The 13,977-nt window shown below is 34.4% G+C and overlaps 3 long non-coding RNA genes across 3 annotated transcripts in view; 1 reads left to right on the top strand and 2 right to left on the bottom strand.

Annotated features, from left to right (window-relative positions):
* The window catches only part of LOC147763062 (uncharacterized), a 99,927-nt gene extending 92,851 nt beyond the window's left edge, over positions 1–7,076 (bottom strand). Inside the window, exon 1 of the long non-coding RNA XR_015333543.1 lies at positions 6,868–7,076. This is a non-coding gene — a long non-coding RNA (uncharacterized LOC147763062). The remainder of the gene's footprint in view (positions 1–6,867) is intronic.
* On the top strand, positions 262–3,225 carry LOC147763063 (uncharacterized). Its single transcript, XR_015333545.1, has 2 exons — positions 262–2,010; positions 2,318–3,225. It is a non-coding gene; the product is annotated as an uncharacterized LOC147763063 (long non-coding RNA).
* Positions 7,077–9,789: 2,713 nt separating the features above from the next.
* LOC106160180 (uncharacterized) lies at positions 9,790–13,209 on the bottom strand. The gene is made up of 3 exons (XR_015333643.1): positions 13,076–13,209; positions 12,731–12,819; positions 9,790–12,026 (listed from the first exon to the last, which is right to left on the bottom strand). It is a non-coding gene; the product is annotated as an uncharacterized LOC106160180 (long non-coding RNA).
* Between the last annotated feature and the right edge of the window lie 768 nt (positions 13,210–13,977).

The raw sequence follows: 13,977 nt of genomic DNA, 5'->3' as shown, positions 1-13,977 counted from the left end.
AACTGGCAGAGATAGGTCCATAGTTACTATTGAAGTTGAATAGGATGTCATATACTGGCAATCTAAATGTGACCTTAAAATTGACCTTTGACCTACTTTTCACCATGAACTGAACTTTGCAAATTTTGCTTCCCTTTTATCTCCAAAACTGGCAGAGATAGGTCCATAGTTACTATTGCAGTTGAATAGGAAGTCATATACTGGCAATCTAAATGTGATCTTAAAATTGACCTTTGACCTACTTTTCACCATGAACTGAACTTTGCAAATTTTGCTTCCCTTTTGTCTCCAAAGTTACGCTGTATCAAAAGGTACATATTGGTGGTGAAAGCAAAATGTGCTGTACGGTAATGGATAATAAATTTTGAACTCTGGAAAAATAAAACATAAGGCTTGGCAAGGCAGACAACTTGTGGTCAAAAATGACATTATTTCATCAAATTTGAACATCTGGAACTTCAGAGCACCTCCCATTTCAAGAATTTTGACCAAAATGACCTTTTCTTTATTTTAATAAATTTTTTTCTGTAGGAAATTTATGGCACATTATGGTAACTCCAAAATTATAACATTTAGTCCCTTATATCTCCAAAACTGGCAGAGATAGGTCCATAGTTACTATTGAAGTTGAATAGGAAATCATATACTGGCAATCTCAATGTGACCTTGAAATTGACCTTTGACCTACTTTTCACCATGAACTGAACTTTGCAAATTTTGGTTCCCTTTTATCTCCAAAACTGGCAGAGATAGGTCCATAGTTACTATTGAAGTTGAATAGGATGTCATATACTGGCAATCTAAATGTGACCTTAAAATTGACCTTTGACCTACTTTTCACCATGAACTGAACTTTGCAAATTTTGCTTCCCTTTTATCTCCGAAACTGGCAGAGATAGGTCCATAGTTACTATTGAAGTTGAATAGGAAGTCATATACTGGCAATCTTACTGTGACCTTGAAATTGACCTTTGACCTACTTTTCACCATGAACTGAACTTTGCAAATTTTGCTTCCCTTTTATCTCCAAAACTGGCAGAGATAGGTCCATAGTTACTATTGAACTTGAATAGGAAGTCATAAATTGGCAATCTAAATGTGACCTTGAAATTGACCTTTGACCTACTTTTCACCATGAACTGAACTTTGCAAATTTTGCTTCCCTTTTATCTCCAAAACTGGCAGAGATAGGTCCATAGTTTCTATTGAACTTGAATATGAAGTCATATACTGGCAATCTAAATGTGACCTTTAAATTGACCTTTGACCTATTTTTCACCATGAACTGAACTTTGCAAATTTTGGTTCCCTTTTATCTCCAAAACTGGCAGAGATAGGTCCATAGTTACTATTGAAGTTGAATAAGAAGTCATGTACTGGCAATTTACTGTGACCTTGAAATTGACTTTTGACCTGCCTTACGATGAACTTAACTTTGATTGTACCATTTTTAGTCATATATGTTTTTTGCATATTTTGAAAATTCTTGTTGATTGCTTTTTACAGCTTGTCAAGCACAAGACTGGTGGCTGTGTCCCTTATTTTGTGTATGTGGGGGTTTATACGAATGTGCTTGCTCCAGCTGGTGGTACAATATTTGGAGGCGGTATCGCCTCTCTGATCCTCTAGTTTTTTTCTGTACGAAATTTATGGCACATTGTTGTAACTCCAAAATTATAACATTTAGTCCCTAATATCTCCAAAACTGGCAGAGATAGGTCCATGGTCACTATTGAAATTGAATAGGAAATCATATACTGGCAATCTAAGTGTGACCTTGAAATTGACCTTTGACCTACTTTTCATCATGAATTGAACTTTGCAAATTTTGGTTCCCTTTTATCTCCAAAACTGGCAGAGATAGGTCCATAGTTACTATTGAACTTGAATAGGAAGTCATATACTGGCAATCTAAGTGTGACCTTGAAATTGACCTTTGACCTACTTTTCATCATGATATGAAGTTTACAAATTTTGGTTCCCTTTTATCTCCAAAACTGGCAGAGATAGGTCCATAGTTACTATTGAACTTGAATAGGAAGTCATATACTGGCAATCTAAATGTGACCTTGAAATTGACCTTTGACCTACTTTACACCATAAACTGAACTTTGCAAATTTTTAATGCTTTTATTTTCAAAACTGGCAGAGATACGCCCACAGTTACTATTGAATTTGAATAGCAAGTCATATGAGGCAATTTACTGTGAAAAGTGACCTTAAAATTGACCTTTGACCTACTTTTAACCATGAACTGAACTTTGCAAATTTTGGTTCCCTTTTATTTCCCTTTTATCTCCAAAACTGGCAGAGATAGGTCCATAGTTGCTATTGAACTTGAATAGGAAGTCATATACTGGAAATTTACTGTGACCTTGAAATTGACCTTTGACCTACCTTACTATGAACTGAACTTTGATTGTACCATTTTTAGTTATATATTTTTTTTTGCATATTTTGAGAATTCTTGTTGATTGCATTTTTTACAGCTTGTCAAGCACAAGACTGGTGGTGGTGTCCCTTTTTTGTGTGTGTGGGGGTCTATACGATCGCGCTTACCCCAGCTGGTGGTACAATATTCGGAGGCGGTATCGCCTCTCTGATCCTCTAGTTTGTTATCGTGTATTGTGTAATAAAGTTTCAAAAATGGAAATAAACTCATATCATTGCAGTTTGTCAGATTCAATCATTCACTATGTTCAGAATCTCAGAATGGAAGAAATTGGACATTTAACACTGCTCTATTGATATTTTTCCCATCTCATCAATTTTCTTAGTTGATCATATAAAAATGGCAGTAAACTGTTAATTTTGTTTTATGTAAAAAAATGTTAAAAATGAAAAAAAACATTTCAGAACAGTGCTGTCTTGTTTACATTTTGGCATTTTCAAGTTGTGACTTTGAAGTTCCATGGGCCTGAAGACCTTTGCTAGTCACATTTTCAGAATATCCATGATACTAATATTTTATTATTAAAAATTGATGGTCATTATGCTGTTAAACATTATGTAATATTGCATCACAATTTGAAAAAAACCTATTTTGGGCACTGCTCCCATGATGACCATATAAGAAAAACCATGTCACTTACTGTTCTCAAACTTACAGGAAAGAAACATGGGACTAAAATATAGCTTCAGTAGGCAATGCAATCTGCCAGTTAAACAGTTTTTTTGTGAAATTTTAATTTTTCACATATTGGCATTTTCAAGGTGTGACTTTGAAGTTCCACAGGCTTGAAGACCCATGCTTGTCACATTTTCTGAAAATCCATGATACGTATATTTTATTATTAAAAATTGATTGTCATTATGCTGGTAACCATTATGTAATATTGCATCAGAATAGAAGAAAACACAATTTTGGGTGCTGCTGCCATGATGACCATTATGGGAAAACCATGTTACTTATGATTGCCAAACTTTCAAAAAAGAAATACAGGACTAAAATGCAGCTTGAGTTGGAAAAGCAGTCTAATTGACTTCTTTTTCTGGAAGTTTTACATTTTCAAAGGGTGAACTTGAACTCCCATGGGCCTGAAGCCTTATGTTTGTTACACATTTTACATACATTGGTATTACCTGTTGAGCATAATTAGAATTTGATGTTGAATTTGCAGTTTAACATAATGTACTTTTGCATCAGAATTGACAGTAGCCTATTTTGTTAATTCCTGCTTTTTGTCTGTACATTTGACAGCTTTGCTGCCTTGTTTTCAATGTTATTTTCAGCTTCTCAAATATATTGACTGAAAATATATTAAACACAGTCATCTATTTAGCTAAACTTTTTCAAATGTTTTTATGTTTAACTATTTTAATCTGGGAAATTTATCACTTTTTAATATTTAATTTACACTTTTTTCAAATATATTTTGTCAAATGGTGTGCTAAACCCCGATTCCAGAAACTTATTGTAAGGAGGAATCTGTACCTGGTATTGGTAGTAAGAAGTCTTGAATGGGTATATGTTGTTTTCTAGGTCACATTTCTGGACAATTTGTCACCTCTACACAAGCAAACAAATTATCACATTTGATGTTTCTTTGGAGACTGAATGATATATTGAATGATATATATGATATATTGGCGTATTAAAATATTTGTTTTCAATAATTCTCACTCTTCTCATATAAATTGCCAATAAGCTGCATTTCTGTTACACACAGTCATTTGATAAGCTTATCACAGATATCTGCAGTTGTCAAATGTCATTTTTTCAAAATTAAAAAGAAATAAAATATAATTGACAAAATTGTTAATATTTAATTATATTCATGATGGTAATTTTGATACATTTTAAGTCTTATTGCAGATCGTGCTCTGCCACCACGTCACTGTTACTGTTTCTCCGGGGCCGTAGCGATAGTCCGAAGGTTCAATAGTCCGAAGGTTCATTGGTCCGAATGTTCACTATAGAACTTTCGGACCAATGAACCCTTGATTAGAAAATCGATAAAAATGTTACCACTTTTCGGACCAATGAACCTTCGGACCAATGAACCTTCGGACTATCGAGACGCCCCCGTTTCTCCTCTTAAACTGTAAGAGACCATGTATCCATCTCTTGTATGTAGGTCAGATATAATCTCAACTTGATCCATGTGAATTTTGGGTGCGCGGTGCTGGGGTGTAGGTGTGGTGTTCGTCACATTGCACCCTTGTCCAAAATTTGCAAAATGAAATGCAAAATATCTCCCAAACTGAAGGCATTGCAGGAAAAGTTTCTATGGATGACTGAAAGTGGTATGTGGGATTTAAAATATGCCCATTTAAGGTTAAATGGGCCAAAATTTTCTTTAAAATTTTTTTTCATTCATGCTGATTTTCTGAATCTACTCAGACCTATCCTATAATATTATGGGCAGGTATTACCCTTAGGGTTATCTTTCATCTTCGTGAGTTTGGGGTCAGTTGGTGCATTTTTATGGGAGAAGCAGCCAGATTTCTTGACTGCAATCTCTAATCCTGGAACCATAAATGCTAGAAACTTTTTGTTTAGTGCATTTTATAGATCTTGTCAAGCACATCACTGGGGATGGTGTCTGTTTTTGTTTTCCATATGGTATACGAGTTGCACCATATCAGAAAGTACAATGTTGCAATATCCATTGGTGAAATAAAATGTGAAATAACTCCAAAATTAGGGGTACCCCCATAGTTACTATAGACATTCAATAGGAGGTCATATACTTGCAATCTGTCACCTTGAGATTGACCTTTGACCTAATTTTCAATTTGAACTGAACTTTACAACTCTCTGTCCCTTATATTTCCAAAACTGCCAGAGATATGCCCACAGTTACTATAAAACTTGAATAGGAAGTCACATACTGGCAATCTGTCACCTTGAATTTGACCTCTGACCTACTTTTCACCATGAACTGAACTTTGCAACTTTTTTTGTCCCTTATATCTCCAAAACTGCCAGATACTTGCCCAAAGTTACTATTAAACTTGAACAGGAAGTAATATATTGGCAATATATGACCTTGAAATTTACTTTTGCCCACTTTTCACCATGAACTGAACTTTGCAAGTTTTCCATCAATATATCTCCAAAACTGGCAGAGATATGCCCATAGTCATACATTGGCAATCTAACTGTGACCATGAACTTGACCCTAGACCTACTTTTTACCATGAACTGAACTTTGCAAATTTTCTGCCCCTTATGTCTCCAAAACTGGCATGCCCACAGATACTACCGAACTTGAATAAGAACTCGTATGTTGACAGTCTTCCTGTGGCCTTGAATTTGACCCTTGACCTACTTTTAGCATGAAGCGCACTTTTCAAATTTCCAAGCTCTGATATATACAATTGAACTTGGATGGGAAGTCCTATATTCTCATTCTTACTGCAACCTTGAATTTGAACTTTACTTCTCCCCACAATTTGTTATAAATTGTAATATATGTATTCTTCAAAAAATTGAGGAATGTTGTTTACCGTATTTTGTCAAGCACAACACTTAAGGTGGTTTCCCTTTTTTGTTTCTATAAGAATGTGCTTACTCCAGCTGGTTTTCACCTTTCTCAAATGAATTGTGAAAAAAAAACTCTTTAATTACACATAGCAGATTAACTTGTTTTTTTTTTTTTTTTTGTTTTTTTTGTTTTTTTTTTTTTACTTAAGTGGTATACATTTCACAAACATTAGACTAGATTTTTAAAAGTATTTTTATCCATGGAATTTGCCAGTTTTTTATAGTTGTTATCAGTTTTCTCAAATATGTTGTCCTAAATATTACTTTCATTACATACAGTTAACTGATCAGCTTATTTTAGATTATTTCAGTTGCTAATTAAGCCACAGTTGTACAAGTTTTACAAACATGACAGTACATCTCGCAGAGTTATTAACATTTACCTATTTTAATCTGTTGAATTTAGCAGTTTTTTAAATGTAATTTTCACTCTTTTAAAATGTTTTAAAAATATGCAGTTACACAGTCATCAGAAATTACACAGTGTAACTGATGAACTTATCACATTTCTGTTGCTGTTAAGCAGCATTTGTACAAGTATCACAAATAATGGACTAGATTTGTCAAAATTATTATTGCTTAACTATTGTAAGCCAGTTACACCAGATTTGCCAGTTTTTAAATGTAATAATAAAATATATTGTCCAAAAAATCTTTTTCGTGATACACAATCAACTGATAAGCTTACATGTATCTCAGATTTATACAGTTGTTAAGTTTCAGTTGTACAAATGTCACAACCATTGGACTTGTTATGTCATTATTCTTCACATTTAACTGTTTTTATCATCGGAATTTGTTTTTATCATCAGTCTTAAGTCTAGTTTTCACTTCTCAAAAATTCACTTCAATTACACACAGTCAACAGATAAGCTTACCTCAATCATAATCAAGTTCCTCTTTCTAGACTGAAACACAGATGTAGGTCTAACGTTTAAAAACCAACCTTATTAGATTTTAGCTCACATAAACCTGTACATACACTGTAGATTCATGTGTGGACATACAAAGACGTAGATGTCATATACAGCTACATGTAGTATGTTGATATCATAATGTGGTAGGTACTTATTGCAACAGAGACGATCATATTTTCCTCCAGGTGGCGTTATAGTACTGCCCAGTTTGTCAAACATGGCGAAAACTGTTCAGATAAAAGCAGTGGACCAATTTAGAATCGCCATTGACCTACATAATAATATTTCATTTTGGGTGTTTTCTTCTGGTTTCTTTTTTAAATATATTTAACACAAATGCACTATATATATATATATGCATTTTGATTTTAGTAAATTTTTAATCAAGTTTTGCTTGTAAGATAAGGGTGAGGGTTGGACAGAAAAGCTTTAGCCCCTCCCCCATAAAGCAAATTGAACCTACTCTCTGGGAAGAGTTGTTACACCTTACGTGATCAGGGAGTGGATGCGAGGCGGTCTGGAAACTAAGTATACGAATATTTATGTTTTAACCTATTCAGAATAACGTTTCAATGTATCAGTGTTAGGGATTTAATGTTCACTTATTTATAATTGATTTTATAAGAAGTGCTGTGACACGTGCATGCATAAAAATGGTTTGGCCATTCCCCAGTGTTTCCCCCACAACATTTTGCTTCCTCCATTACTTCACCTTATCACGTCCTATGGAAATGTCAATTATTTCGAACTTCGTTAGTAGAAAAAGTATCGTCAGTTGAAGACGTACAAGGAGTATATTTGCAAGAAGCAGACAAAAAGGGGAAATGCTGTGGAATCTCCCATTTAAATTCCCATTTACTAACATGTAAATATTTGTAGTAAGCGGTTGGAGGTCGAAATAAAAGCATAACAGACAGTAGGTACACTGTATAAGTATTACACTTCTAATTTCGGCACGATTTCACTAGTCCAGTCGTACTATTTCAGTCCGTTGAATATATAAGTTGAATTATAGATACACTGTACAGATTTTTGTATGACGGGAGCTTTAAAAATTGTGGGTTCACTGGCCAACAATGTAAACCCTTCAAGGCATAGGGGGCGAACTGATAGCGCAAAACAAATGTTAATCATTCTGTTGATACATCATGTTGATACCTTTAAAATAAAGCATTGGGTACTAGAAACATGGCATGTCTAAGACTGCGTGGTCGTCAGATACAGGTTTGGTTTATTTCAGTAAAGATATCTGCCCCTTATGCCTTTCAACGTGCTCTATTCTCGTAAGACCTTCAAGTTTGCCGCCAAGGCCTTTGTTAAATGGTACTACAATAATGATTACCCTCTACCAGGGCCACAGATTGATTTTTCACTAGATACACGTTTTCACAGATATGTTTCTAGTTAAATGATGGTAATTTTCTGCCCTGCATGCGTCAGAGAAAAGTGCACATGAAATCAGCGGCCCTGGGAGATTGTTGGTTTTGATACACGCGACCAAGAAAGTTCGGAAACGTGAAATTGTTTTTCAATAATCAAAAAAAAAAAAAAAAAAAAAAAAAAAAAAAAAAATAGGTAATGTGTTGGGAAAATCTTTTGTGTAAATAAAGATTAACAAATTGTGGATTCATTAACCAACAATATTTGGTTGAAATATTAATCGTACTAATAATGGTTATTTTATAACTATTTAAAATAACGACGTTTCCGAACTTTTTAGGGCGAAAGTACCAGCAAGGTAACGAGTGGTGACTTGGCGTTACGTTGTCGTGCGAATAAAATACGCATAAATATGGAAACTTTTGATTGTCCAGAAAAGCTTAAATAGCTCAATTTTACATATTTTTTCATATGACAAAAGTGAGTGTTTAGAAAGATCATTTGAAAGTTACAACAATTTACTAATATATATTCTCGACAGCGATTTTCATGATATGTTCCTTTTTCCATGTTTTATGCTATGGTAATAATAAATCAAATACATCATGTAAATATAGAAATAGCCACAAGTTATTGATCTTATTAGTCAGTGACGCACACATTTTGTGTAATAATTGATGAACTGCTTTGTATCTTTTTAATCACTGTCAATTTCTCAAATTTGTTCTGATTTTTTTAAAGAAATGCTTGTAGATATTGATAACACCAAACCATAAACGAGTAGTAAAGTTGACCGTTTATTGGTGAAATGTAATACATTTGTTGTATATGTTACACCTTTGAGATATAACTTTGTCTAACATGCATGTCTTACGGATATTCAAAGTGATTAAGTAGTGATTTAAGTGCTCTTAAACTTGGTGGTTTTACAATAAAATACTTATATATAATTAATACATAGTTGTTTGGCACTAAATAAAGACTCCCCAAATATACCAAATGTCTTAGTTATTTCTTTGACGGTTGCGTTTTTCAGCGGCAACCTGGGGTTGGGCTTCAAACTTGTCTTACGTTTCTAAAATTTCTTTAATGTATTACGATTTTTTAAAAAATTTACTTAGGTTACTACAATAATTTCATTGACTCGGTGGTACCCCTCGGGTTTGGGTTCGTTTCTTGGTTCGGGTACTTGGAAATCATTGAATACTTTTCAAGGGGCTTTACAGAAATTTCCCTTTGGTTACTATAAGAGGAAAGTCTTCCCGAGGAGGGTGGGTGGGAACAGTTAGAGGAGTAGGTAACGCGCTTGCCTTTGAGTCAAAAAGTCCCAAGTTCAAAACCTGGCGCTCCTGGGTCCCAGAAAATTACCTTTTGCAAAAAAATATTCAAATAAACAAGGTAAACTAATACAAGAGGCTCTATAGGTAAGACATGTGAACTGGAGAACGAGAGTTAAAGGGGAAAGAAGGTGAAAAATGAAAGGAAATTCAACATACAAATATCTGTACATTATTTTTATTATTTATTGTTTCAACAAATTCCAAGTAATTTCAACAAAGTTTTATACAAAACAAAATACGTGAAGTTACGTTTTTTCTACATTAATAGCAATCATTACAATAGCGTCAAATTTCTAAAAAATTCTATAAATTATGCTTTTACAAAAAAATACAAGAAGTCTAAGCACAAGTAGTAGACTAAGTAACACTTATGAAGGATTTTATGCACTTTGGAAATTGCAGCTCAAACAGCAGATTCTATTTATTTATATAAAAGAGAATTTCGACATAATTCTTACCAAAACAAAATTCATATAATTGACCAGGACTGGTAGATAAATTGAAATCATATCGTACTTGTCAAATTTTGTTCAAAGTTGACGATAATAATTGATTACTCATTCCATTGAGGAGCAAAGTGTCCAATTTCAGTGGTGTGAATGATATCGAAATTCCAAAATGCATATAATCTGACATAGGCGTCTTCCCCTCACGTGCACTCGCACTCACGCACGCTGTTCTATGCCGTCGTGCTGATTCTCGCACAGAAAATGGTAGACAACAATAGTCATTTTTAAGAATCGAGTGTTTTATGTTTTGTTTTCATTTCATTACATCCTTAATATTGGTAGGTTAATGGCACGAATTTGAGCGAAAACTTAAATTTGCACACATGCGAATCAGGAACGGCATAAAGACATGGTCAATTTCCAAGCTTATTCTAGTCATGTCAATTTAAGAAAAATATACAAACAAAACTGAAAAGATTACGCAGAGAGAAAAACGGTGACTTAAAATTCATTAATCCATAAATGCTAACACACTTACTCTGGTCTCCGGTGCTCAGTGATCAAGACACACTTAGCAAAAATACCCCAAGAGGACGCGCGGGACTGGCATCTAATCAGACCTTTTTCTCTCAATCACCCCTCAATCACAACCAAAGAAATATCAATTAATAATAAATATTTTTATGCATATGAACAAAGACGTTTTCCAGGGCCGCACTTACATTTCTGCTTTGCGATATTGGCAAAAAGTCGAACAACACACAAATGAGCTCATGCAATGCTGATTAATTTTGGTGGCCCCAGGAAGGGACAATTTTTATGGTAACATATATTCCCCTACTGCGATAACGAATGCGCAGTAATTTCGTGAAAATCCCTATTTCTCCTCTGGTTTCATTTTCTTAACATTGTTTTAGACCCCTCCCAGCGCAGTACATGTGTATCTGTCACTGATCAGACACAATATCAAAACACCGAAACCAAAGTAAGTTCATTCTTAACATGCGTCACAAACGTATATCCACAATTTAAAAAAGGATCGTTTCTTATACATGGGCAATTCTGCAATCACGTGGACAAATTTTATCTTTTTCATAACGCTATAATTCCCAAAGCATTATAACTTGAAGTACAGTGTTTGTAAGTTAAATTAACAACTTGTTCTTTTCTCAAACTTAACGGTCACTGTATGAAACCGTTTGTCTCTCAAAAGTTTCATGTAATGAAGTTGAGATATTTTTCTTATCGGAATCTTAGAATTCAATTCAATTCAATTTGATTCAAAATAAATATTTAAAATATCTTCAAATGCACAGCTAAGTGCCCACAGACAATTTTTTACCTTCAACTAGAAAATCAATAGGGCTGGCGCAGTACTCTACCTAAAAATCGCATAATAATAATAATAATAATAATAATAATAATAATAATATTTGATAACTATCATTTTTGTTTTCACTCATCATTTCAGCAAAATACTTTTGCACTAAAATTATTTTGTTAAAGGTGAACTCCAAAAAGTGTCGTATTTAAGTTTGAGAATTGATGGGTACTTACTTCCGACACAATAATAAATATACATAATAAATAAAATACCTTGAAACGATATGAGCGGATAGAGTACTGTACTACGATTTAGAAAGAATGTATCATATATAACCAGCGACATGCAGGGTCGACGCCATTCATTTCTTTTTTTTTTCTCTGATCAGAAGTTTCGTTAAAAATTCTTGCTGCGTACAACAATTATTTTATACAAATTTTATGCAGAATATTACTATCCAAGGCAAAGATTACATTTCATATCAAATGTCAACCCTGCAAATAAACTACAAGACAAACTTCAACAAGCGAGACAATCTTGGCATGGGCTCAGGCGATGTCCAACATGAATCTGGTGTCTTTGATCGGCGACGCATCCAATCACCCGGTAAACAGCAGTTGGGAGTCACTGAAATAAACGAAGAAAATCACATTCATGACACAGTTTGATGAAGCAGTATGTGTATATCTTTACAACATGCTATTTGGAACACAAGGGATTATGTTAACCAAACACTATTTTGCCATTCCTATTCTTTTCTACCCTATGGACACTGTTTAATGACAACATACTTCTTTGCATTCATACGTAAGATGCGATATGAAAGGACCAGGCGCCCGGATAACAGAAATATTCTCGGAAATGAAAGTCAGTGAATGAAAACATTTGGCAGATGGGCCCAATTAGTTTAAAATTAACAAGATCTAAAAAAAAACATTATCTAGGCAAGTTTTCACTGACTAAGCCAGGGTTTTCAGGGGGAGGAAACGAATATACATTATCTGGATTTCGTCTAGTTTCGTTTCATGTACATTTTTTTCGCTTTTCATTTGTTCTTGTTCTTGTTTTGATTTGTTAATTAGGAAGGGAGAAGGGATACCTCTTAAATTAAGAGAAGGACACTGTACCCCCGCCCACCCCCACCCACCCCTCACCTCCCCAACCTGGTCCCGTCGTTTCAAGGAATGCAATGACACAATAGTTCAACATCTTGTTACCGAACGTGCATTTGTCTGTTTGAAGTTTACTTTCATATACAATATATGTTTGATTTTTTGAAAACAGGTCAATGACCTCGCCAATAAAAGAACTAGGAGAATGTAGATACCTACCCAATCGTCTTACTTGTTGAGGACTTGTTCAGACCTTTGGACAGCTGCAATAAGCCCCTCACTTCCTCATTGGCAAGTGCGTTTCTTCTCTGAAATTACAGAAAATAAATCATTCAAACTCTGAGCTGATTTTGAAATTCTAATGAAGAGTGTATTGAACATAAGTGCAATGTTCCCACAGTCATAAGGACTAAAATGTCCCTGTGCGAAACGCATCATTTGGGCAAACGTCGTCTACACAAAATACACAACGTTATATTATATCATCTATACAATACTACGGCAGTTTCCTGTCATTTTCTGTGCTACATTTTTGGCCTACATGTGGAAATTGCAGCAACGTACCAAGAACCTCTGTCTTCTCCATCTTCTACTGACCTTGGTCCTACCTGAACACCTCTCACTGAAATGCTCACCTGTATTACATAATAATGTACAGGTCACCCGCTTTTTGAAGGCAAGTTTCGATTTAAACTTGTTTTTGTTATTTGATATGGCGCAAGGGGTCCTAATCCCGGGATGGTGATTTAGGTATTTCTGCTATCATATTGGCAAAAATAATAACATCTTATCAACCATTTAGTTTGATATCACCTGTACCGATTGTGTTAGAGAAGACAAGATGCGTTTTTTGTTTACCCGATTTGTACAGAACGTTAAAATTAGTGGCAGCGTTCATTAGGACCTAGAGTGAGTACAGCTTAGTTAAAGGGATAATAACTCTTCCTTTTGGCTAAAAAATGAATTTTCCTGGAGTAAACAACAATTTTCCCATACTTACCAATGGTTAATGAATCCATTTTTACATTCAAAGTTAGTCCCTGTTTTTTTTCTAAAAAGTTTGTTTTTTTGTTAAAATCTCTTAAGAGATTATAACAGAGTCTAGCCATCAATGAAGGTCACGTGGTCTGAAGACAAGCTTAGATATCAGAATAATAGCTATAACTGCCATTTTTGTGGTAAAACAGAATATATTGTATTTGTATGAGTTATTCACAATGTTTTTATTGTGAAATATAGATCTCATACGAAGAGTTATTATCCCTTTAACTAGAGCTCTCACAGCTAGGATTTACTTAACAGATGTGTTTTATAAAGTACATAAAAAACTAATACTGACTCAGACTAGGTGTAAATGTTCTCACCTCCCTTGAGAAGATACAGCCCAGCTGTCGTATGAGAGGGTACCACTGAGGAGGGGGGAGGCTGATCACAATTCACACGAAATAAAATCATCAATTCACAAA

Source organism: Lingula anatina, chromosome 3 (genome assembly GCF_051362555.1).
Source record: "Lingula anatina isolate TDL-2025a chromosome 3, LinAna3.0, whole genome shotgun sequence".
NCBI classification, from domain to species: domain Eukaryota; kingdom Metazoa; phylum Brachiopoda; class Lingulata; order Lingulida; family Lingulidae; genus Lingula; species Lingula anatina.
The sequence above is the reverse complement of the archived record's forward strand: the minus strand, read 5'-3'. Positions and strand labels throughout refer to the sequence as shown.